The sequence below is a fragment of the Uranotaenia lowii genome, chromosome 2 (assembly GCF_029784155.1).
Source record: "Uranotaenia lowii strain MFRU-FL chromosome 2, ASM2978415v1, whole genome shotgun sequence".
NCBI classification, from domain to species: Eukaryota; Metazoa; Arthropoda; class Insecta; order Diptera; family Culicidae; genus Uranotaenia; species Uranotaenia lowii.
Window position 1 is genome coordinate 426,976,914 of NC_073692.1, and position 24,930 is coordinate 427,001,843.

The 24,930-nt window shown below is 35.6% G+C and overlaps 1 protein-coding gene across 4 annotated transcripts in view; it reads left to right on the forward strand.

The window, feature by feature from the left end:
* The window catches only part of LOC129744515 (zinc finger protein 423 homolog), a 196,014-nt gene that overhangs the window by 85,191 nt on the left and 85,893 nt on the right, over positions 1 to 24,930 (forward strand). The window contains exon 1 of one of the 4 annotated variants that reach the window (XM_055737083.1): positions 21,638 to 21,731. The exons of the other annotated variants lie outside the window; for them this stretch is intronic. The gene's annotated coding sequence lies outside the window, so the exon portion shown is untranslated. Of the gene's footprint in view, positions 1 to 21,637; positions 21,732 to 24,930 lie in introns of those variants that run through there. 4 annotated transcript variants of the gene reach the window in all.

The window sequence follows — 24,930 nt, forward strand, 5'->3', positions numbered from 1 at the left end:
GCAAGACGTCCAAACTTGGCATTGTCATACACGTATAATAAAAGAGGGATGAATGACATCCAGGTGTAAAAATCCTAAGGACCAAATAAATTTAAAAAAAATACACGTATAATGTACCTTGCACCGTTGCAATTCGCCGAATTTAACCGCGCGATTATAACGAGAAGATCAAAACATCCTAACGTGGCATTGTCATACACGTACAATGCACTTGACACCGGTGCAACTTACCGAATTTTATCACGCGTTTAAAACGAGAAGAGAAAGGACGACCTAACGAGCAAAAAACGTTCTAACCCATTATGCAGGCGGCGAGAGAAACAGAAAAAGAGAGAGAAAAAAACGCATCCGATCGCGCCACGCTTGCCTGATGTACTCTGTTCCCAAGCAACTATTCTTCTTTGCAATCCGATAAAAGCTTCAGCAGTAATTTGGTAGTCTAATGTGCTGAATTATATAAAACACACACACACACACACACACACACACACACACACACACACACACACACACACACACACACACACACACACACACACACACACACACACACACACACACACACACACACACACACACACACACACACACACACACACACACACACACACACACACACACACACACACACACACACACACACACACACACACACACACACACACACACACACACACACACACACACACACACACACACACACACACACACACACACACACACACACACACACACACACACACACACACACACACACACACACACACACACACACACACACACACACACACACACACACACACACACACACACACACACACACACACACACACACACACACACACACACACACACACACACACACACACACACACACACACACACACACACACACACACACACACACACACACACACACACACACACACACACACACACACACACACACACACACACACACACACACACACACACACACACACACACACACACACACACACACACACACACACACACACACACACACACACACACACACACACACACACACACACACACACACACACACACCCACACACACACACACACACACACACACACACACACCCACACACACACCCACACACACACCCACACACACACACACACACACACACACACACACACACACACACACACACACACACACACACACACACACACACACACATACACACACACACACACACACGCACACACACGCACACACACACACACACACACACACACACACACACACACACACACACACACACACACACACACACACACACATATTCCGTTTCAATTCCGGTTTCAAATTCCGAAGAAAAGATGTCTCTACTATCGGATTGACCATATCGCATTAGCTGTTTCTAATTGCATTCTATTTTCGATGCAACCTCAGACACTTTGAGCTTTTTCAGCTGTACCTCTGTTCTTTAACTTGTATCATAGGAGCTTTTGACTTGTGTACAAGCTTGGATGCAATATGGACGGTGAAATATTTCCCGAAAGAAACATTTCGCGCTGTGCTACGAAAATCAAATTGGATGAATTTTCAATCTTTAAGTGTAAAAATAAATCAAATAAAATGGCAAAATAAATATAATCCACTTATCTTGAATGAGTAACAGCATTTTCCGCTCGGCTCCCTTGGAAGTCCCATGTTCCATAACCATTTTCTACAACGCACCGGGGGCGAAGCCCAAGCCCCAATCTGCTCAATGGCTTCATAATTGAAAATGCACTCCAAATTTTAAAGCAAAATATCACTTCCACAATGCAAAATACACAACAAGCACATAGCACAAATATTAGTTTTAAGCTTAATACCATGTTTCGGAACAGTATTTGAAAAAACATCACTAAAATTCATGGAAAAATTGAAAAATACGCGGACCAATAAATTGAACTACAACAGTTGTCTAAAAACACAAACTTCGATGTATCAAAATAAAGCAAAATTTCATCATACAACACTAGGCTGTACCTTGAACCTAGACAAATAAAACAAAGAAAAGTATCAAACACGTTGAGCCGAACTCGGAACCGATATTGATTGGAACGCGTGTGGTCATTGAAGTGTATAATAGGCCTACCTGTAGGGGAAGGAGAAAAAATAATACGCTCATTTGCGGACTGTTTTCCGATGCGGCACACTTCTGGCTGGTGTGCTGCTGCTCTTCATCTTCTGCTTTCAAGAACTCCTATCTATCACCACAACCTCTCGACACGATGTGATACAGCAGGTGGCAACGCAACAAAAAGAAGAGGAACAACAAATAATCTCTTTAATTTTTAGTTGCGGTTTAGTTTCAATTTAGAGTTTTCGTTTGCCGCAAGAGAAATAGCACCTGGTTTGTTTTGGCCCAAGTCAAATTGACTGACAGAAATAACAGTTTATTTGGTTGTTTGTTTGTTTAACCGCTACTTTTAAGTCACGAATCAAATTTCCAATAAGTCTTAATGCCATTATTAATATTTATTTATTTATTAAGTCAAACTATGTAGACTACAATACTTAAATCGATCGATCACTGTAGGATATCATGAAAAATTCGTTTTGCATCTACATTCAAATTTCCATCTGTTTCCTTTGAAACGTGAATTATGAATATCAAAAAGCATGATAAAATTCAAAAACTAAAAAAAAAAATAAATAACATTATTTGGAAGTTTTTGTTCGTGCCCAGATTAAGATTGATAACCAAATTGGAGGAGTAGGCGTTGTCTTGATGGCAACGGACGTGTTTTTTTCGGGTTAGAGAAAGTTTTCATTTATTTGAATGTTTTTAATAATAATTTTGTGATTAAGGCTGGAACAAATATCAATTTCTTCTTTTGTCTTTTGTTTTGTCCTTTGTCCAAAAACCAGAAGGAGAAATAAATAAAGTTTTAAGTAATTTATGAAAATTTCGATAAAAAATTCCAATATCTGAAAGATTACAAGTCCAAAACACAAATTTAAGAAGATGGGAGTTATTCCACCTTTTGTTTTCTTGATTTGATTGAATTATTTGATAAAAATTTACTTGATTTATAGGTTTTGTGCGACGATATAGTATGCAATTTTTGTTGCATACAAGCTTCTGTGCAATTATTTCCAATTTATTTGTTTTTCGCATTATTTTTTATTGTCCCCCCCCTCCTCGCGATGCTCCATCTCCGAGTGACAAAAGAAGGATTTGAAATTTGTTCCGGCCTAATTGGTCGAAAAAATGTTTAACGGTTACCGGATGTTTAATGAAATATTGATCACCGGAAGTGTTTTGAACGGGCTTGTGGGGTGTTCGTACGATTATAAATGTTGTTCTAAGCAAGTGGATTTTTTTCTGTGCGACTGAAGGTGAAGGTGAAGGTGGGTTCACGAGTTTCATGGGTCGTAGTTTGTTTTATCCCAAAAACTAAACCAAGTTTATAAAAAGTTATCTCATACTATCGTTTAGATGTAACCCCTTAAAGATCTCGCAAGCTCCGACGTAATAGTTGAGGTAATGGCCTAATATGGGTACCGAAAATAGTCCGTATAAATAAGGACTTTTTTGTGGAAAACAGGAGATTTGGTTGCACATTTTTGCACATTTATTGAAAAGTGTTTGTTGGTCCAAATCCTTGGATGCTACTTAATGGAGATATATTATCAAGCTGGAAGCATAAACATTGGTATAGTATTTTGAAAGTTGTTTGAAAGAACTGGTGAATATCATGGTTGTGTGAGAAATTAAGTTTTTTGGGTTCGGACGATCACTGTAACAATCTCGGTATGCTGCAACAAGTCAAACCTTTTAAATATTCCCAGATGCTTTTATGTTTCAAAGATAAGTATCCTTTTAAAATGGTGAAAACTGATATGAATTCGATTGTGGATAAATATAAGGATACTTAGGTACCTTTTCAGGAATATTTATTTGTTTCGAACATTTGAAAGGGAGTAAGATGAGTCAAACCTGTTCCAAGCCAGTGGTAATGGATCCCTTGGTTGTGCTAAAATTATTGATGAGTTAAGCATGAACAATATTTGAATGTGCGATCGAGACTTCCCGTGAATCAAATTCAAGTTTGAATACACACCTCAGCTTCAAATTTATGATTTTCAAAACAAATAACACGTAAAAAATTCTTAAAACTCCCAAATTTATATACTGAATAAAATTGTAGGTTCAGAGACGAACCAGCCAAAGGCTGAAAGTCTCTTAAAATAAAGAAAAAATATTGTAGGTTGATACTCAAGTTTTGGATTCAAATTACTTCCTCAGTTTAAACGCATTTCCGAATTCAAATACTCAAAATCAAAACATAGACTAATCTTGAAAATTTTGATTTGAAAAGCAGTGGTAGAATTAAAATTTAACATCAAACTCTCAATTACTGTTTTGATTCAATTTTGAAAATCAGATTTCAAATGAAATTTTTTAACCGAGATAGAATTTCGGATTAAGGATTTAGGATAGCATAGCATAGCATTGGGTGACTACACACATCTTGCATTGGCTGATACACAAAGTACAACTCAATAATTAAAACAAACACAAGATGCCAAAACGAATTTCTGGATTCAAAACTCATTTCAAGTGTTGGTTTTGAAAATAAGTGTGGTACAATAATGCACACTGTGACAAGTCAATGTAATCATAATGAGAATGATCTGATACAGCTAAATGAACTTTTCAGTTGCAGAGAACTCATGCGATCCAAGGTGCTGTATTCAGATAGGTAGGGTAAGGGATATATACATGGGACATCCTACTTGGCAAATATGACTGATACGCATAATAAATTAAATATGATGTAAAAGCATTAAATTTAAAAATAGAAACGATCTCACCAAAGTCCATTAAAAGGTGAGCAACGCGCATCGCAGCAATCAGAAAAATCACGCTTTCGTTTGCCCATCGCGGCCTCATCCTTTTTTCATTTTCGTTGACCTTTAACTTAGGCCATATCTATTTGCCAAATCCTTCTGATTGTCTTTTTTACAACAATTTATCCTGGCTTCACCAATATTCGACCACTAAACACATTATTGTACCAGCGCATCGTTGAATTTTGTAAGTAAAAAACAGATCACACCGCCAGCCATTTTTCTTTGCTTTTCTATCAAGCACTGTTTTTCGAATCAAAATAAATGAATCCTGGGTAGCTGCTCCTAAAATTTCACATATAATTATACTTCACTTCACTTTATCTTTTCCAATGTAAAAAGTTTAAAGTATCTTCAATCCATAAATAAAAATTTGAAGTAGTTATGAGAACACGAGACGGAACGCGCTACTGAAAAAACACGACCGTATTCGTCCAAGGCCAACTGCCATCTTCGAGACAGAAGTGCGGATTAAGGATTTGTATAGAAAATAGTCATCTGATCATCTGAAAGATGTTTTTTCTTTTAACGAATATCATAGTTCAACAAATCATCACAGTCCAACAATTTTTTGTGACATTTCAACACCTTATTATACAAAAATTTGAATTTAAAATGCATTTAAAACAGATCAAATGCAATTAAAACAGAAATATCGAAATTCAGTCCACCCTCTTCTTGATTTTAAATTTCATTTAGATATTGAAATCAATTCATAGGTTTTTTTCATTGGTAAACAAAAAGTGTCAAACAAAAAAATAAATAAAAAGGGCTTTTCATTAACCCTTTAATGCTTAGTGTTATTTTAAGTTAATTTTTAAGTGATGTATTGAAAAAAAAAATATTTTAAAAAATTAGCTCATGGTATTTTATTACGATATTTTGATGTTTGTGTGAGATATCGAACAAATTATGCAAAAAAATGCAATTTAATCATTTTTTTGAAAATGTAGTTTTTGGAAAATCTGTGTTTTTTCTTTAGATTTGCAAATTCTAACAAACTTTTTAATTTCAATCAATTAGAAACACCATTCTACACCCAGTTAACATGGTTTGGAAGAAATTAGCATATCGTATTGAAATGAATTAAGAATTTTTAAATTATTTTTCAAATTTTATGGGCCATAACATTTGAAATACTAAAAATAACGATTTCAAACCTGTTCAGTTTGAGTTATTCGAATAAAAATGTTATTCTATTTATTGAATCAATAACTGCTATTCTCATTTAAAAAACATCATGCACTTAAGGGTTAAATCTTTTGGGTTGGGTTGAAGCTAATAGATACAGGTACTAAAATCCGAAAAAACGTAATTTTAACTGGGAAAACCAAAAAAAAATTGAAATTTCAAAACGAAAATTTGCTAGAAAACATGAAAAAAAGATATTTCAACCTTAATTTAATTATTGCAAAACTATTCCATCTGCCTCTAAACTTTTGAATAACCTTATGAATTTTAACAGCAAATCAGAAAATTTATTGTATTTATCTGAACGTTTCCCCTTGAACCAATTTCTCTGAATAAAGCACGGTTTGCGACAGTCTTACATTTTTTTCAACAAAAAAAAAAGGTTTGCTCTGGAAAATTTTATCTTTTTCTCCCTATTCCAATCGCTTTGCAGCTTTGAGTTCGGTAGTCATCAGAGAAATTTTAATAATTTTCACATTTTGAATTTGGTCTTCATCGCACGGGAAGAAAATATTCAAGAAAAACCATGCAAAAACGTCACTTCAAATTAAAGGCCAACGAAAGTGATTTTTACTTTGAGAAAATTGCAATTAAATTAAATGAAAGTTTTAACGAGAAAGTACATTAATTCACGTGGTTTAAACTTCCTCATAGGCCTTTTTATGGCTTGTTTAGCCCAATAATGGTTTAAACTAATTCTAGTTTTAGCTCGATGACACTATGCATAAATCATGTGTGCAATTTCTTCATTCCGCCAGCAACGACGGGAACCTTTATAGTGTCCCATTATCTACCACCGGATCATCGTTAATCTTGCCAGGTTTTGGTGCCGTGTTTGCAATTGCTATGGATTTGCTGTCGTTTATCATACAAGGAGCAGCAGCGAGAGCTACCTTTTCCGAATACCGAGCGAGGAGCCTTCTCGTTGTATTGTATGTAGTATCCATGGTGGTTTCTATCGAAAGAATGCAGGCGTACAGCTTCGCGCGTAACCCAATCAACGAACCGAGCCATTTGGCATGCAGCTCTCGGCTACCACCTAACTGCACATCATGTGTGCACATTAACGAATGCTGGCTGGCTGGCGGCTGGTTGTGATCTCGTCAAAAACGAATAAAACCGAGCTAATAAATCAAGAGAAACGAGAATGGGACATGTTACAGATCACTCATAAATTAAGGCTACAGCTAAATGTAACATCTCTATACGACAAGTCGTTACGAGGCTGTGTATCTGGTTTGTTTTCTTGCCATTGTCACTGACGAAATCAAGTCAAAAGGCAAGGTAAAAGATCATAAAGCTCGCATCTTGTCATTTTTGGAGTATCCAAAAACGCGACCAAAAGATGTAAGATGGACTGGACCGGTGCAATGTTCTCATTTTCCCGTACACTCGCTCACTCCCAGTCCCCTCACTCGCACCGCACCTTCACGCCTTCACCTCGAGGGAGCCGAGCGCAGCAAGAAAAACATTTTACGAGTTCATAAAAGCATGCAACAACGTTTATTTGCCGTCTGCCGAAACCGTTTGCCTTACGATTATAGTGAAATTATGCGTGGATTATTATTAATAAAAACAATTGCACTTGTCCCATAACCAACACTTACGGGTCCATAATGCTGATTAGGATTCCGCTCCATTCGGCACTTTTGCCACTGGACCGGCACTTTTGGCGACGACATCCGTCAGTGAAATCTGAACTAGTTTCTTTACTTTTCTCCTCTGCTCCGATAGGTTATCTTTATCACATCACATCGGCACAAGGCGGCAGAAACGACACAGAGATGATTTTTATTGCTCGCTCATGTCCTCCCTTACCATTTTCCCGCAAAGTTGGAAAGCCTTTGAAGTCGGACCACTTTATGGCTTTATTCAATAAAAAAAAATCACACTCCAGGTTTATGTTTTACAGGGAACACATATTCGTAAACATTTTGACCTCATAACTGCGACATTCTGGTTTTGCACTGGGGTAAGTAAGCATATTCGGGGCTTAATCGCGCGGCGGCACAGATGCCGAGGTTGGTTCCATCCGCGAAGCAAGGAAGAGAGATGGTGATGATAGCACCGGATTGTAATGCAAAACAATTACCCCCGGACATAATACGGGTTCGGGAGCAACATTGACAACAATAGGCACGCCAGGTCCAAGAGTCCAAGTCCAAGTCGCGGTGTGTCGCGCGCAAAGGTCCATAAACACCGCGCTCTTTAATTCTTGTTTCGCGCGCGCTCGTCGTCATCGTCGATTCGAGTCGAGTCGAGTGAAAAGCGAGTACAATATCGCGTGCTATTCGTGTTTGGCAACATACTACAGTTTTGTAGGTACGGGCAAACTAACCCTATGCACGTACGTAATGTTCATAAGGGGTCACTTTTGCTAGACGTAGCCACTTACGAGCCAAGCACTAGGCCATGTTCTACACCCGAAACGAACGGCATTTTGGCTCATGCCTCATGGTTGAACCGGTTCAGTTCGTGTTCCTCCTGCTGATGCTCTCATATCCAGGGCTTTGCACTAATATATCTACCATCCTTGCAGCCAAAGTGAGGGATTATGAAATGGATTTCTGCAAGATTTATTTGCATTATTATACCATTCATGTAAGCAATAATATTTCTACATTGACAGTATTTATTTTACAATGAATATTGGATTTCAACATTGAATTACACTGTTTTTTCAATGATTTCGCCATAGTAACTTCTAGGTAATACATTTTTGAACCTAAATTTTAGGATTTGGTTGATTATATACAGAAAAAAGTGTTGCGATATTACATCAAAAACGTGCACATAACTTGAGTTGCAAAAGGTCATTCTTTTGATTTTAAAAATCGCAGTATTAACAATTTCGAGCATGACGATAATATTTAGCTCGTACATAATGTTCCAAATGGTTTTGGATGTTTCGAAATTCCAATAGCTTTGTTATACGTTTGGTCACAGACAAACAGACAGGACACTTAGCAGAAAAATCATGAGATTTTTCGCAAGAGATCACTCTGCCACCTAGTGTCGACATTGCCTACCAATCATTTTGCATATTTAAAAATGATCTAGGTTGCCTATGATATTGTGATGCTACAAAAATTGTAAACAAACAGTTTTTTCATTCGTTTGAAGCAGTTTTCGGGATCTTAAAAGTGTGTTTAGAACAAATCGATTGTTGGCGAATGAACTTGTCTACGGCATTCTCCAGGATTAGGTTGAAAGTTTTCTGTATAGCCACTATATATTGAACCGCTAAAATTCGGGACGCAGATTCAGAAATTCATGAGTTGTGAGTCATCATTTAATTATTAAATAAATAATCCCTTTGGAGAAAATTCGACAAAATCGTTGGCTTTCAAACAACACTCCGGCATGCCGCGGCAGTCAAATCCTCGTCGACCCAGTGGAAATGTACTTCGCATTAAGCGCAACTGACCTAAATAAATGCTAGATGCCTAAATCATTTCTCATCAGTTGTTTCCGGCCTCAGCAAATTTTGGAAATCTTTTTTTTTTTTAATTTTCCGTTTACCAATATTATACCGAATTCGATAAAAATCTTTTTTCAAGGCTTAAATAAGTAATGTAGTATTTTCTCGTGTTTTGTATGATTTTACTTGTGTTTACTTATAAGAAGAAATAAAAACTATTAAAAAACCCTTCAACTGGTCGTTTGCTAGACAAATCAAATTGGTGATTTTCTTTGTCAGAATATTAATAACAAATGGTAATCAATGGTTTTTCAATCGCTCTATATATTTCGATCGAATAAGAAATGAGATTTTTTTTCTTGATTCAATGCTTGAATACTTTTGAACTATAAGCAACCTTTACATATAGCGTATTGATCCCAAGGGATTTCACTTTTGAACTAATTAAGTACATACTAATTAACAAATGTACGTTAGGATTAACATTATCATCAAATTTGCACCGCAGATCCTGGTAATCTGTAGAAGCATTTCTAGAGTAGTTTGAAACTAATCCACGTATCAAGTATTAAGCCAGCGGATTTTCAATTTTTTTTAACACTTATGATAATCTTTAATGTCGGTGATCGTTTTGGGTATGAACAACGCCTTGACTGGCTATAAACGAAACCATTCCATATATCATCCACTTTAAGCTGGTGAGCCTTTTCCTCGTTAGGGCTTTGCAGGACATTTCCTCTTTTTGGTTTTCCCAATGAAATATTGGTACTAAAATAAATAATCATGATCAGATAATATTTTAAATCAACTTACTATCTGAGACTTTCAGATGATTTTCAAACCTTGTTGAAGCTCTCAAACCGTTCCATTTCGAAAAGAATTTGTTTGTAAAGCTTTTTGTGGCTGCCAGGGAATGATAAATAAAAACGATAAAAACAACAGGCTACCTTGATAAAAATAATGATTTTCAAAGTCGTAAAGTGGTGCTATCTGGTGTTGCCTAGCTCTTTCGTAGTTTTTGCGAAGAATGAAAATTAAGGGTCCTGTCTGGTGGTTTGGTTATCGTTCCGTTTTTTGTATTTTGATGTGAATTTTAAGGCTTAGATTTGAGGTAAGGATTTGTACCAAACTAAAAGTATAAACATCAGAAGTTTGAAGGAAAGATGAGCAATTATATTCATACACCCATAGAAGAGGTTGCACACATCCAATGCCAATTTATCAAATCTCTGAGCTGAAAATGCGCTGAAAAGTGTACTATGCCAAGGATGATATGTTTGAAAAAGCACTACTGGCATAAGGACTCAAGCTTCCAAGCAAAATGATTCATGACCACTTCATTCAAGTGAACCTAGAAAAACATTTTATGGGATTTTCATCCCATTGCATAATTCATCTCAAAAACAAAAAAAAAACCTACAGTGCCGTAGGAAAGTGAGAATCGAACTCAAAACACCATTTTTATATCGTCTTGCCAATCCGACATCTTAACCAGTGTACTACTTAAGCTTGATGCAGGACGAGAGATATTTGTCATATTATAGAATAAATTACTATTGATTACTATTGATAAAAAATTACTTTTTTGTCCAATTGCATTCCTTTTTAACCGATAGTGATGGATTTATAATGAATAGACTGACAAGGTGACCAATTTCAGTATTAAATAATAAAATTTTATCATATTGAGGACCAAATGTGAGGTATATCGACTTTTGTTTTACGCTTTTCGTTACACTTCTACTGGCAGTCTAACTTTCTTATCTTTCTTTTGACAATTGGCAAATATTATGTAATGTTCAACGTCTAAAACCCATTTTTTTTTTGCAGAAAAATACACAAAAGTTTTGATTTATTACTCACATCACTTTAGTTCTACGAATAAATTTATCGTTTAGGAAACATTTTTTCCGAAAATTGCATAATTTATGGGCTAAATAACTTAATATCAATACTTTTTCGGTTGCAATCATTTAACATATTTGTTATTTTTTTATCGTTTTTCCTAACCCCGCCTTAAGACGTGTTTTATACCTCTTCTTTTCTACCTAACACACCATATTTTTAGGTTCAAAAAGATAAAAAACAGATTGTGGTAAATTTAAGACCTAATTTTCAAAAGTAATTTTGGATCGAAAAACACATCGACCAAAGATTTCTGATACTACCTACCAAAAGAATAATTTTTCGAAAAATATCTTCATTTGCAGTATTTTTAAGGTTTTTTTTTAGCATTTCTCAGATGTAGCCTTTGACAACTAATTGTTTAACAGTTGCTAATAGTATGGGTTGTTAGGTTAACATGTTTTGAAACATTCTGCGCAAAAAGTAAGTTGAAATAATGATTTGTATTTGTATTATGGTGATTCCAGAAAACCCCATCTTAAAACCGGGGTTGGTTTTAAGAGGGTTCATAAAATATAATTTTTGTTTTCTTTTAAGTAACAAATTAAAAACAAACATACATAACATAGCAAGGCAAGAGAATTTGTTTTAATTATTTTTCCATAAACGTATATCAATGCCTTTCAAACAGGATTTTATAGAAAAATTAAAAACTTTGAAATGAAGGGATTGATTTTTTTTTTTGTGATAACATTCAAATAAATTTCAATTCTCAATTTCTGAAAAAAATTTAGATTAATCTGAGATAATCCATTTTTTTTAAAATCCGGGCAACCGAACCGTTCTTAAATTTTGAGCTAAATATTCGGGCAAGTCCAGATAAAACCGGGTAATGTGAGAAGCTTAATTAAAAAAATGTAATTAGACAAATTTTAGAAAATTCAATTGAAAACGATCTAACTATTCCTGACATCACAGAAAGACGCTTTAAATGTTTGATATAAAAGATTTTAATTTATTTAACAACTATGTAGAAGACTGGAAAACGTTTTGTTTTCAAAAATATCTAAGTTGCATTTTATTCAATTTTTTTTTCCAAATTTGGTCAAATCTCTTTTTTAGAGCTGGTTAAAAAACCAATAAGAAAACGAATATAACTTTTCTCAGAAGTTAAAATTACAAGCAGTCATCGAGAAAATTAATCATTCAATGAAAACCTTTATTTTCAATGGCTGCGTTACATTTTACAGTTTTTTTCAAAACAATTCGCAAATTTTTCAAAACTCCTACACTAAGCTCTCCAGATTGCTCGGTATTGTCCGGGTTTGCCCGGATGTTTAGTACAAAATTTATTAAAAGTCCGGTTTGGCCCTGATGCCCGGATTTCATTGTAAATAGCCCGGATTTTGCCCGGATTTATTCACCTTATTTGCCAAATCGAACGAAAAAAAAACAAATTGTGTTTATATTTGTTATTTATGCGCCCAAAATAAAGGTTTTTGAGTACCCGTCAACTGGGGGAACTTTGATCACTTTTTTCATTCATTTTTGAATATTTTGAAAGGGGTTGCTTTTCGTAATACCTAAAAGCTTTAAAACCCTTACTGAGGTGAGGAGTATCAAACATGATCATTGATTGCAGTAAATTCAAACGACATTTGTGGTCCTAATTAAATGTTTCTTACAAAACCAGATTTTGAGTTTCGGGGTAATTTTGATCACTATGGTTTTTACGTATCTCAAAATCTTCAAATTTATTGTTTTGATGCCATTTAGCACAGAAGGCTCAAAATATCGATAACAGTATTTTTTGTTTGGACTCGATTGAATTTTTCAACGTTTTCTTTCAAAAACAAATATACTCAAAAGATGGACAATGTTGCTGCATACATTTAGGGGCAAAAATTATAAACATTTCTTTATATTTTTTTGGCCTCAAAACCAAATGAAATTTTATCTTCATGCAATTCCATGAGTCCTCGCACTGTTCTTATGTTCTTTTTTTTCTTCAAACTTAATCATTTGATAAGGGTTTTTAGCCATTTTTTCTATACGAGCTTTTTCATGGAAAATGACCGATTTTTTTCAATATCCAAAAATTATCATCAAATGACCATAAAAATCACACTTAAACTAAACCCAAACCAAGAAAAAAGTTGAACTTTCACATTCAACAACCCATTTGCTCCTAAATGCTTTAATTTGATCAGGAGAGATGTTTGTTTGCGAGCCTTCAAAAACCTAGATATTTTAAGATTTTAAAATTACATTTGAAGTAATATAAAAAATCTTCTAATAAAAACCAAATTTAGCTTATTTGTAACTTGATTTATAGGCTTTCAAACGTAGTAAACAGTTTTCAGATATTTTAACTTTAAACTTAGTTAATGATGATTTTCTGTAAAAGTTTCATGTTGATCAGAGTTACCCCGCTGATCAAAGTTCCCCCAGTTTACGGTAATTAAAAAAAAAATCTTGAATGGTTTTATAGAAGCCTTAAATACGATTTTAAATCTGCTGATAAGTTTTGATGAAAACAATTTATTTAGCAAGTTTTTTTTTATTTAATTTTTGTTAAGTTATTCCTGGGATTTGACCAATTTGCTCGGTTTTTGGTCGACAGTTTTGTAATAAAATGCTTGAATTTTGCCAGACTTTTAGTAGATAAAATAGACCAGATTTTTCTAGCCCGGATACGTGATGGAAAAATTCTGACAACCTTATCCTAAACCAGTAAAAGTAAGCTTTTGAATTTTTTTTGCTCCAATGTGATTTTTGTTACCTTATGCTATCAGAAATTGCTTCATGATTTCGTTTTATTATTTCTCAACTATCGTTTCAAAATATAGGGAAAATTGTGCCCTTTAAGGAATAGAAAACTATTTTTCATTTTATTCATACCCTCTTTGTTGTAAAGTTGTTACTGTTCTAAACACATGATTCTAATTTTATTTCATTTGTTTCAGATTGAAAAAAGTTTTAAAATTTTCGTATGTAATTGTTTTATCTTCCTGGTACAAAAATCACTTTTTTATCAACATTTTATCGCAATTAATTTTTATTGAAAGGTTCAGTCGGTTTTAAGTTCGAATTTTCACTTAGGGGAGATGAGGGCATAACGAGCACCCGAGGCATAATGAGAAGTCCATTTTTCTACATAAGTACGTATTTTCTTAAACAAATTTTCATAAGGACTTGTTTCGTACTACCTATAGTATTAATTTTTCACCAAAAAAGAAATATCCTTTTCATATTTACAGAAATATTAAATAATAACCAGCAAGGTTCTCAAGTAACGAAAATATTATAATTTTTGAGCACCACCAAATAAGCTTTTATGACCTTTAAATCATCTTGATCTGGAATGTACGCACTGCTACATGATCTACACATTGTTTTTCAATTTTCAGCATCATAAAATTTTTGATTTTTCACTTTAATCAATTGTAAAACGCATTTTTACTTTAATTTGTTCACTAGAGGCGAACAGAGCACTTTCAATGAAGGCATATTGAGCATTTTCTGCCGGGGAATCTAGCAGCGAATTCGACTCGATGAAGTCAACTGAATAATAGAGCTACAGCTTGGCTTGTTTCGTCTGTCGATTTGGCCTATTGGTAAGGTGTCGGAGAGGTAATCAGTAGACTCGAGTTCGATTCCTGTTCGAGGGGATTTTTTTTTGCACATACCATTCATGATTGATTTTTTTTATTGTTACATTATACGGCTAATAGCATCAAAGCATCATCCGTCAAACAAAACACCAGAAACAATGTATGAACATGTGTTAATTCTTTGAATTCTACAAACAGACCTAGATTATTTTGTTTTTGCTTTGTTTGATGAATCTACGCCTCACCGTTTAGTGCAATCATGATCATAAATGATAAAAGAAGAAAAAAAAATCACCTCCACCAGGAATCGAACTCGAGCCTACTGATTATCTCTCCGACATCTAACCAATAGGCCAAATCGTCAGACGATACAAGTTGAGCTGTAGCTCTATTACTCAATTGACTTCATCGAGTCGAATTCGCTGCTAGATTCCCCGGCAGAAAATGCTCATTATGCCTTCATTAATGGTGCTCATACTGCCTCGGGGGGTTTCTCATTATGCCTCTACAGTGACTGGTTTTCAGCTTTCGGCAAAATTTTTTAAAATGCATCTTTAAACGTTTTTATCTACTTTTTCAAGTTTCATCCAATTAGACAATAGACTGCCGAAGAGGGAGAAAGAGCCGCCGCCATTGGAGATATCCGATTATTATATGATATTTCTCGCCGCCTTAGTGGTGCAAGGACTAATGCAAGAATGCCGCTGAAAAACCGAGCAGGTCAGCTGCTGACAGATCGAACAGATCAGCTCAAGCGTTGGACTGAGCATTTTGATCAACTTTTCCGAGTTACAAATAGCAATGGCCAACAGAACCCGCAGCTCGAGGCGCCCACAGTAAGTCGCATTAATGGCGTCAACTCGGAAGCGCCCACGCTGGCTGAAATAGAAGCGGCAATCAAGGACATGAAATCCAACAAAGCGCCTGGAATCGATTGCATTCCTGCTGAAATGCTCAAAGCCGACCCTGCCTTGTCAGCACAAATGTTGCACCGTCTTTTCGCTGACATTTGGGATACTGCAACATTCCCGGCCGACTGGATGCAGGGTATCCTCGTAAAGGTCCCAAAGAAAGGAGACCTAACAGAGTGCGGTAACTGGCGTGGCATAACTTTGATCTGTACAACCCTTAAAGTACTCTGCAAAGTGATCCTGAACAGGATCCAGGAGAAAATCGACGCTACACTCCGACGGCAACAAGCTGGATTCCGATCCGGACGATCATGTGTGGACCACATCACAACGCTACGAATAATACTGGAACAAATCAACGAATTCCAGGACTCTCTTCTGCTGGTGTTCGTTGATTTCGAAAAAGCATTTGACCGACTGAACCACGAAAACATCTGGGCTGCTATTAGACGACGAGGGGTCCCAGAGAAACTAGTCCATCTCATCGAAGCACAGTACGAGGCATTTTCGTGCAAGGTCTTACACGACGGTGTCTTGTCCGAACCAATCCCGGTAACTGCTGGAGTGAGACAAGGATGTATTTTGTCACCGCTGCTTTTTCTCATCGTAATGGATGAGATCTTGACTGGATCGATTGACTGTAGACCAAACCGAGGATTGCCGTGGAATCCTTCAACCATGGAGCAACTGAACGACCTTGACCTGGCAGACGATATTGTTTTGCTCGCCCAAACACAACAAGACATGCAGAGCAAACTCGACGACCTCACCGAAAGCTCCAAGGCAGCAGGTCTCAAAATCAATGTCGGAAAGACCAAGTCGATGGAAATCAATACAGAAAATCGTTCCAATTTCGTGGTAGCTGGACAACAGGTTGAGACAGTGGAGTGCTTCCAGTATCTTGGTAGCCAGATTACGCCTGATGGTGGTACCAAGAAGGACATCGAAACCCGGATCAGAAAAGCCCGATTTGCGTTTGCGAGTCTCCGAAACATCTGGCGGTCACGCCAGATCTCTCTACGAACTAAGATCCGAATCTTCAACTCAAACGTCAAATCCGTATTGCTGTACGGGTGTGAGACTTGGTGCACATATGCGGTGACGACGCGAAAACTGCAAGTTTTTGTGAATCGGTGCCTGCGGAACATCATCCGCGCTTGGTGGCCGGGCAACTGGATCTCAAACGTTGAACTTCATCGCCGGTGTCATCAAAAGGCGCTAGAAATCGAGATTCGGGAACGTAAGTGGAGATGGATTGGGCACACGCTGCGAAGAGATGAAAACGAGATTTGCAGAGAGGCGCTTGACTGGAATCCAGATGGGCATCGAAGAAGAGGCAGGCCCAAAAGCTCGTGGCGGCGAAGTCTAGCCGCTGAAATCCGCACAGTTGACGAGAACCTTGGCTGGCAGCAAGTGAAGACGCTGGCTCCGGATCGCCAGCAGTGGAGATCTTTTATCTCAGCCCTATGCGCCGGTCAATCGGCGCTGGACCCTTAGGTAGGTAGACAATAGACTATTTGAGTGTCGGAACACGAATCAATGATGTAATTCACATATTACAGCTGTTCTCTATGGTTAAATAAGCATTTTCCTTAAGGTGCCCATTATGCCCTCATCTCCCCTAATTCAAGGAAAATTGATTAGAAAGAATTCAATAAACTATTACCAGATAACCGTTTCAGTTTTTTATAGATTTTTTCTTAACGAACATTATACTTAATTTAATGTTGCTTATACTTTTTTAAAATACGGATTTGAGAATAATTCCTTTAGTTCGGATGGTTCAACCAAATTGAACCTGATTCCCAATTCCACTTCAGTTTTAAATAATTAGTCTCGATAATGTACACTTCTGAACATTCCAAGTAATTTAAATACAATATTTTCTTTGTCGATCTTAAATTTGATTAAAAGCACAAGCTGGTGGAAAACTAAAATTTTGATTTATTTTATAAATTGGAATCATTGAAATTGTTTTTGGTGTTGGTTTTAATATGCAGCATAGGGACATAGTAACGTGTTAAAATATTGATTAATTTGCTTCAAACTTGCAGATACCACTCGAATACAAATCGTTCAATCTGAATATTGTTGAATTAGCCTCAAGAGAAGAAACTAGGAGTTTCATTAGGAAACTTAGGAGTTCTAGGAGCATAGGAGCATAGGTTTAAAGTGGCCATATCACTTACCAAAGTGACTGTCCATGCCACATTACCTTGACCCCCAAACACTCAGCGTGAGATTTGTGGAGGGATGGCGTACAGCCGGTCTCCGCAAAACAAATCATCACATGTGCTGCACTTCCCTTCCTCTATCGACTACATGGACTTGGCCGGCGTCGTTATTGGTTCATTTAAAAGTAGGAGATCCTCAAAATTGTACAGTGAGATTGTATTGCTTGTTCCCAGCAATCTTTCAATTGGTTCATTGTGCAATGTTGATTATCTCGAACCAATCACGGAGTGCAACCATTATGCCATTGGCTGGGAGGGGCCGCAGGTGGACCGTAGTTGATAGCAAGCTCAAGCTTAAGCTCAATATTTTATCGCAAGTAAAATTATAGCAGATTGAAGATGTTTCGAAGAATATCAAAATTAGGTTGAATAGAAAATGGTTTAAAAAGTTTAAATTTCAATTCTAATTTTAGAATTTTTTGAAATATCTTAAATTTGGTTAAATGAGATCAAATTAGAGGAGAACTTTTTAAAATGAACGTTTTTCTAATAGATATTAATGTTTATTTTATAAGTCGATTTTTCAAATCTTGTAAAATCAATTTCTAATTATTCGGAAATCCACAAAGTTTTTTGTGTCGTTATTCTCTTTTCACTTTTCATTACAAACACTTTGTAATTCCGCTTTTAAATTCCATATCCCGTTCGTTTTTGGCAACATTCGATTTTGGCAACATTTGGAATGGTTTTTCGGAACGACATTATCATATAGTTTTCGCTATAACAGGACAAATATAATTTACACAAACATCATAAATACGATTTACGTTCTTGGATGTTGTTAAAATATATCAACAATAACAAAAAAAATTTTAAACAATCATAAAGCACTCAAAAATGACGAAATACATAAAAATTATAAAAAAAATAAAAAAAAACAACAAACAAATAAAAAAAAATGCAAAAAAATATTTAAAACAAATGCAAAATGACAATAGTAATAAATGTGATAAAAATGTGTTTAAAACATGATAAAAAATAACAAAAAAAAAATACTAAAAATTACCGAAAAATGATGAAAAATCGAGTTAATGATAATAACTATGGTTTATTTTTTTTAATAGTTAAGAAAAATGTTGATGAAAAATCCCGTTCGATTTTGGCAACACCAAATTCTCGAGCGTGTTGCCAAAAACGAAAGGGCCTGTAGTTGGCAACAGTTTATAAGACTGTTTCAGCTGCAAATAAATGAATATAGCAAAAAAAAGTCAGTGATTTAACAAATGTTAGATAACTGTTTAGACAATGATGGATGTTTACTGGTACCTTCTTTAGTATAACATGTATAAAAGAAAACTTCCTAATGTTCAAGATTTCGATTAAATTCGATAAAAATAATGTACTTCCTGCAACTTCAAGTAACTTCGGAATCACCGTTAAAAACCAAACCGAATAGATAATGAGAACGACAGCAAAAAAAAACAAATTAATCATTCATCCTTCCGAACCCAAACACTCCCGGCCAGTTGTGGTGGCAAACATAGAGATGTCATTCAAAACCAACCTGTCGGCGCCTAAAACCTTCCAACTGAGAAAATCTTCGGTTGGGCACACTCAGGAGTTGAACAAAATCACGCTGAGTGTGAAGAGGAAAAATTGAAATTGCGACTGTCGTCAAGTTGTCAGTCATTTGGTCATTTGGAAGTATCCTTTGTTTATCCCATTGTCATACCTTTGAGCTCATCTCCGCAACAGTGTTTGTTTAAATGGGTCGACGTTGGAGGGAGTTTTTTTTTGTTTTCGTTTAGTAGATTTTCTCATTTCCAAACCGAGAAGACAGGAAAACGGTAGGAAGGTTCGAATGATGATCATGGGTCATTAATAATTAAGCGTAACTATTTGGGCCAATTTTCAATAGCGTTAATAGCTCCTGGCGCCAAAACCAAAAAACCCTTGGATTCGGTCACAAAACTTTACTGCTAAAGAATAGGAACGCCGTGCCGCGCGATTTTCAAACACAAAACACACAAAACTTCCTGACTGCGATTGTGGCGACAATCAATAATTCAAGCTAACCCGGTCCTGTTTTACCTGTCACCCTTATTCACTTGATGGATGGAAGGACACCTTCATCATTGGAGATTCGAGTAGAGAACAGAGCGATAGAGAGGGCCAGAAAAAAAAACACAAAATACCTCAACTGGTGAACCAAATGGCAACTTTTTAGAAGAATCAACCAAAAATGTCCATCACTTGGTGAAAATGCATGGAAATTGCTTGTGAATAATATATCACACTTGAAATGGGAGCATTATGCCGTCGTCTTTCGGGTTGGACTTTTGGACAAGACTGTATTAAAAATCATTAAATCATGTGATAGTTAAGATTATTTCGTTGTCTGTTGTTCTAAAGATCCTGAAATCAGAAGGTTGAAAAGGCATAATTTCATGTTCTTTTATTTGCTTCAACACAGGATTAGGTGCCTTACTTTAATTCCCTAATCTCGTCACTCAAAGTTTTGGGAGAACGCTTACAGGTGTTATAATCCTACCCAGGAAACAAATGTCAGATCATTCAACAAAGTTCCTCCAAATCGTGTAATTGGAGCAGGTACGGGGAAGAAAAAAAACTCAACAGAACAAATCCCACCAAAGTAAAATCCAATCCTGAGTGAGCACTCTTGAATTTGAACCCTTCATCAGTCAAGAACTAATCTGCTTCCACCTGATTCCGATTTACTGAAGAAAAAACCACAGACACAATTATGTGTTTGAACGGTTCAATTTTCGTTCCGATCATCATGTGCTTTTTGGAGAGAGCGAGGCGTCTTGGTCGTCGTCATCGACCGGTAAGCTTTGTGTGTACGAGGCGGGCGTTTTTTAGCATCAAAGCGGAAGCAGGTGATCAAAAGGTATCACGGAACTGAACTCGATGATGGTCAATGGGACAAAAGCCCGAATAAAAGAGTGTACCATCCGGATTAAGATGTGTGTTAGCTTTTCATCGATGGGAGGAAACCCAACGGCGCGAAAGATTAACGCATAAAATCGAACGGGTAAACAACCTAGGAGGAGCACTATGGAAAAAAAAGGGAACCGACCGCCGCACTTTCTGTGGTTTCGAGAGGTTCGATATGGTTAATCAATTAGCTTCACGGGCTTGCCAATGGGTGAATAATGTGCATCTGTCTTATTTTGGATTCTAAGCCACGATCTTTCGACTTTCGTCCACTTCAGTGGTTGTGAATAGAAATCATGAATAGGGAATGAGGCTTGAATCAATGATCCGCCGACAACATTTTTGAAAACAAACTTCCGGATAGCACAGTTAACCTGGAATGTTTGACAAAATAATGAAACACATTTCAAATATAACAAAAACAGGACAGAAATTCCTATCCTCTTTAGAGTTTCAGTAACAGGAGTTGGCCATGAGAAAAATAGTGATCGGTCGTGTTTAAGACAGCTCCGTGAAAATTATCTCGATAGATTTTTGTATTACTAAAGAAGCGTTATTTTGAAAATTGAAAAATGCGAAATTAGACGATGTGAAAAAATAGAAAGATTTGAACATAAGTCTGGTAGAAGTGTATCTGTTTTCATTTAAATTAGATTATGGCGTTACTGAAACTCGCTTCCGGCTAATCTGCACATCCGCCAAAAAATAGGCCTGTTATCCTGTTATCCTTCCTTGGTGAGCCCGTTTTGAACTTTTTTTTTATTAGAATGATCTTATATCTTAAGACAGCTAATCTTTTTTCTTGTTATTAGTAATGGAATTGAGTAATCATGAAAGATTATTAGAAAAAAAAAACTTTGAGCAGAGTCGAGTTCTACCAGATTTGTAGATGTCTAGATCTTTTATGAGTTGATATTTAAAAATTTGTGAAAGTATCTACTGTAGGAAGCGATATTACACATCCGCCCAACCCGACATCTTCAAATGCTGTTTCCGATGGAAAATGGTTCAATTTTGTACGCCAATTAGCGTTAAAATTTTACGTGATCATTAAACTAAGAGAATGTTGTTGAATTTTTAAGTTCAGGATCCATAGAAGGTGTGTTAAAATCGGCTCTGCTGATACTACTTTTTTATTGAATTTGTTTAGTTTTATTTATTTTTAGTGTTATTGAATTTTAATCTTTCTTTCAAAAATGGAAATATTTTAAAGAGAGAACTTCAAAGGTAATCCATGCTAGAAACTTACTATTATATAAAAGGCAAAAGATTTATTCGACAATTGAAGAGAAATCAGAGTGACTATTAGAAATGTGAGAGTAAATTTTTTTTTCCGATAGTGTTTTAGGTATAGAACTTTCATAGAAGTATTTTTTGCAACAAAAGGAAAAAATATCAATCAATTTACTTTGTAAATGAAATTGTTTTGAAAAACAGTATTGTTCTACTTAGTCGAAAGCTTGATTCTCTGATAACTTTGCAAGAAAAAATGTTTTACATTTTATGAGCGTTTCAAAAAATGCAAATGAATCTTATTGCTAGAATCTTCTAATATATAAAGATGAGTTGGACTATATATGTTTGTTTGTATGCACCTTATACAAATCCACACCGCTTAACCGATCAGCCTGAAATTTGGTACAGTTATGTGTTTAGAACATGGTAAGGTTTTAGTAATAGTTTCGAGCCCCTCCCACCTAAGAAAAGGGGCCCTCCCATACATCTTTCGTTTTTATTCCCACGAACCAAAAGGCATGGCACCCATTTGTCAACCGATTTTCGTTTCCTTTGGCGGGATTGTTTTCACCATCACCATGGGCCAGGCATTAGAAACGACCATACAAAGTTCACGTGTACTGAAAGCAAATCAAAGCTTGCTGAGCATAAAAAAATTTTAAAGGAGAAATTTGGCGGGTGTTTTTTCCTTCTACTGTTCAAAGCACGTGGTACCGGAACGAGATATTTCAATGCAATAATAAGCCAACATTTTAGATTAAAATATATGTATATGTAGCTACAACTAGCCTGTTAGTAATATATTGGCTAGAATTGTAGTGGCTTTCAAAGTGCTCTTTACCGCCGCTGGAGGGCTTTTAGGGTCTACAGGAAAATACAGTGAACTGAACAGTAAAAAGTGACTTGATTTCTTCAGCTGAATAACTATTTGGACTGCGTGCTGAAGAACTAATGAACCGATTTCCATAAATTCCAGCTTTTAAGGACCAACTATTTTAATATTTTTTAAATCCCTCATGGAGAAAGAAAAAAACTAATCAGGTTCAGAGTTATAAGTTGAAGGACATCGGGAAATTCAAACGGATTGGAAAATTGATAAGACAATGAAATCAGAGATTTTTAGATTTATACAATACAATTTCATTGGCCAATTTCTAACTTTCAAGCTATTTTTGGTCCTCAATGTGTTTAATTCTACCATCCAATTTTCAGAAATCGTTTTGTAGAACCGTATACGGAACTGCGAATTCAAACAAATGATTTCTAAGAATTTTTACATTGAACATTCTTCAAAATTATTAATCGGCAAAAAATAGAAACAATGAAATATAACTCAAATAAAACCATTTTCATAAAATCATGATGGTAACTTCGGTTCAGAGATTATTTGTTTTCGTTAACCTTAAAAACTGTTAGGGGATTTTTCAACATTTAAGAACAATAACTCATAAAACAGTGTAAAATAAAAGCGAAAAATAGCTCACATACGATTGAAAACATGCAAATGAGACATCAAAATGGTCCAACAAGATTCGGAAATATTTTTAGATATTTCTAAGTAAATAAAACTAAAATATATCACTATAGAGAGATCATCCATCTTGAAAAGTGATGATCTCCAAAACATATTTTTATTAGATGGGAAATGGAAAAAATAAAAAAAAACAATGTTATCATTTGAAAATAAAAAATATAAAGCCAAATCTATTCAAGCTACATAAAAAACGATGAATGAACAAAAAATTCGTTGTGCGATGTATAAGCATTCGAGGGAAATAATTTTGAATGTTTATTAATAAAAACCTCATAACTATAATATGAAAACGATAGAAATTGTGATAATCTTAATGAAAACTTTAAAATTTCTGATAATGAGGAATATAAAGCTTCAAAAGTTTCTAAAAGTCAAACGACTCATTTTGATTTATATTTTGTGTGAACCCAAGCAAGGCCGGGTAAAATCAGCTAGTAGTTAATAAAGTTAAAACAGTTAATAAAGTGTTCATTTCCCGCCCCTTTTAGCGTTCCCGGGAAACGGGAAATCTGACGATCCTTTTCCAGGGAATTCTCGGGGTCCCAGGAAAAATTTAAAACGAAAATTATTACACTCTACTGATTACGAAACCTCATTCATATGGTATTATTGAATTTTAGACAGTACTATTGCCAAACATTTCATACTTTTTAAATGCCCCAAAAAGTAATTATAAAACTCAAGACCCAAAAACTAAATTCTTTAGAAGAAAAACTTAACTGATTCTTGCTGCAAAAATTTGAATATTTAAGAAAGATTTTTCACTATCGACAGAAGCTTTATATCAAGGTATAACTATCATTTTCATTTCTCATTATAATCAATTTTTTTTATTTAAATCGTGTAAATTTAAAAAAATTTAGCACATTTTATTGACTCCGAGAATTACCGGGATATTTAAACGTTTTCCGGGATGCGGGAATTCCCGTTTTATTTTTATTCCTGGAAATACCCTGTCGGAAAATTCCGGGTAGGACACTCTAGAATAGAGTCCTAATTTCGAAAGTTTGATTTAGGGGGAAGTGTTCCTATATGCGCATATTGGGTAATATGCGCATACAGCCGATTGACGATATGGCTGGAGATTCATCATATCTAATTAGTGCAGTTTGAGGGTAATACGCTTTTAACACATGGCATAAAAAAATTAAATTATTATATAAA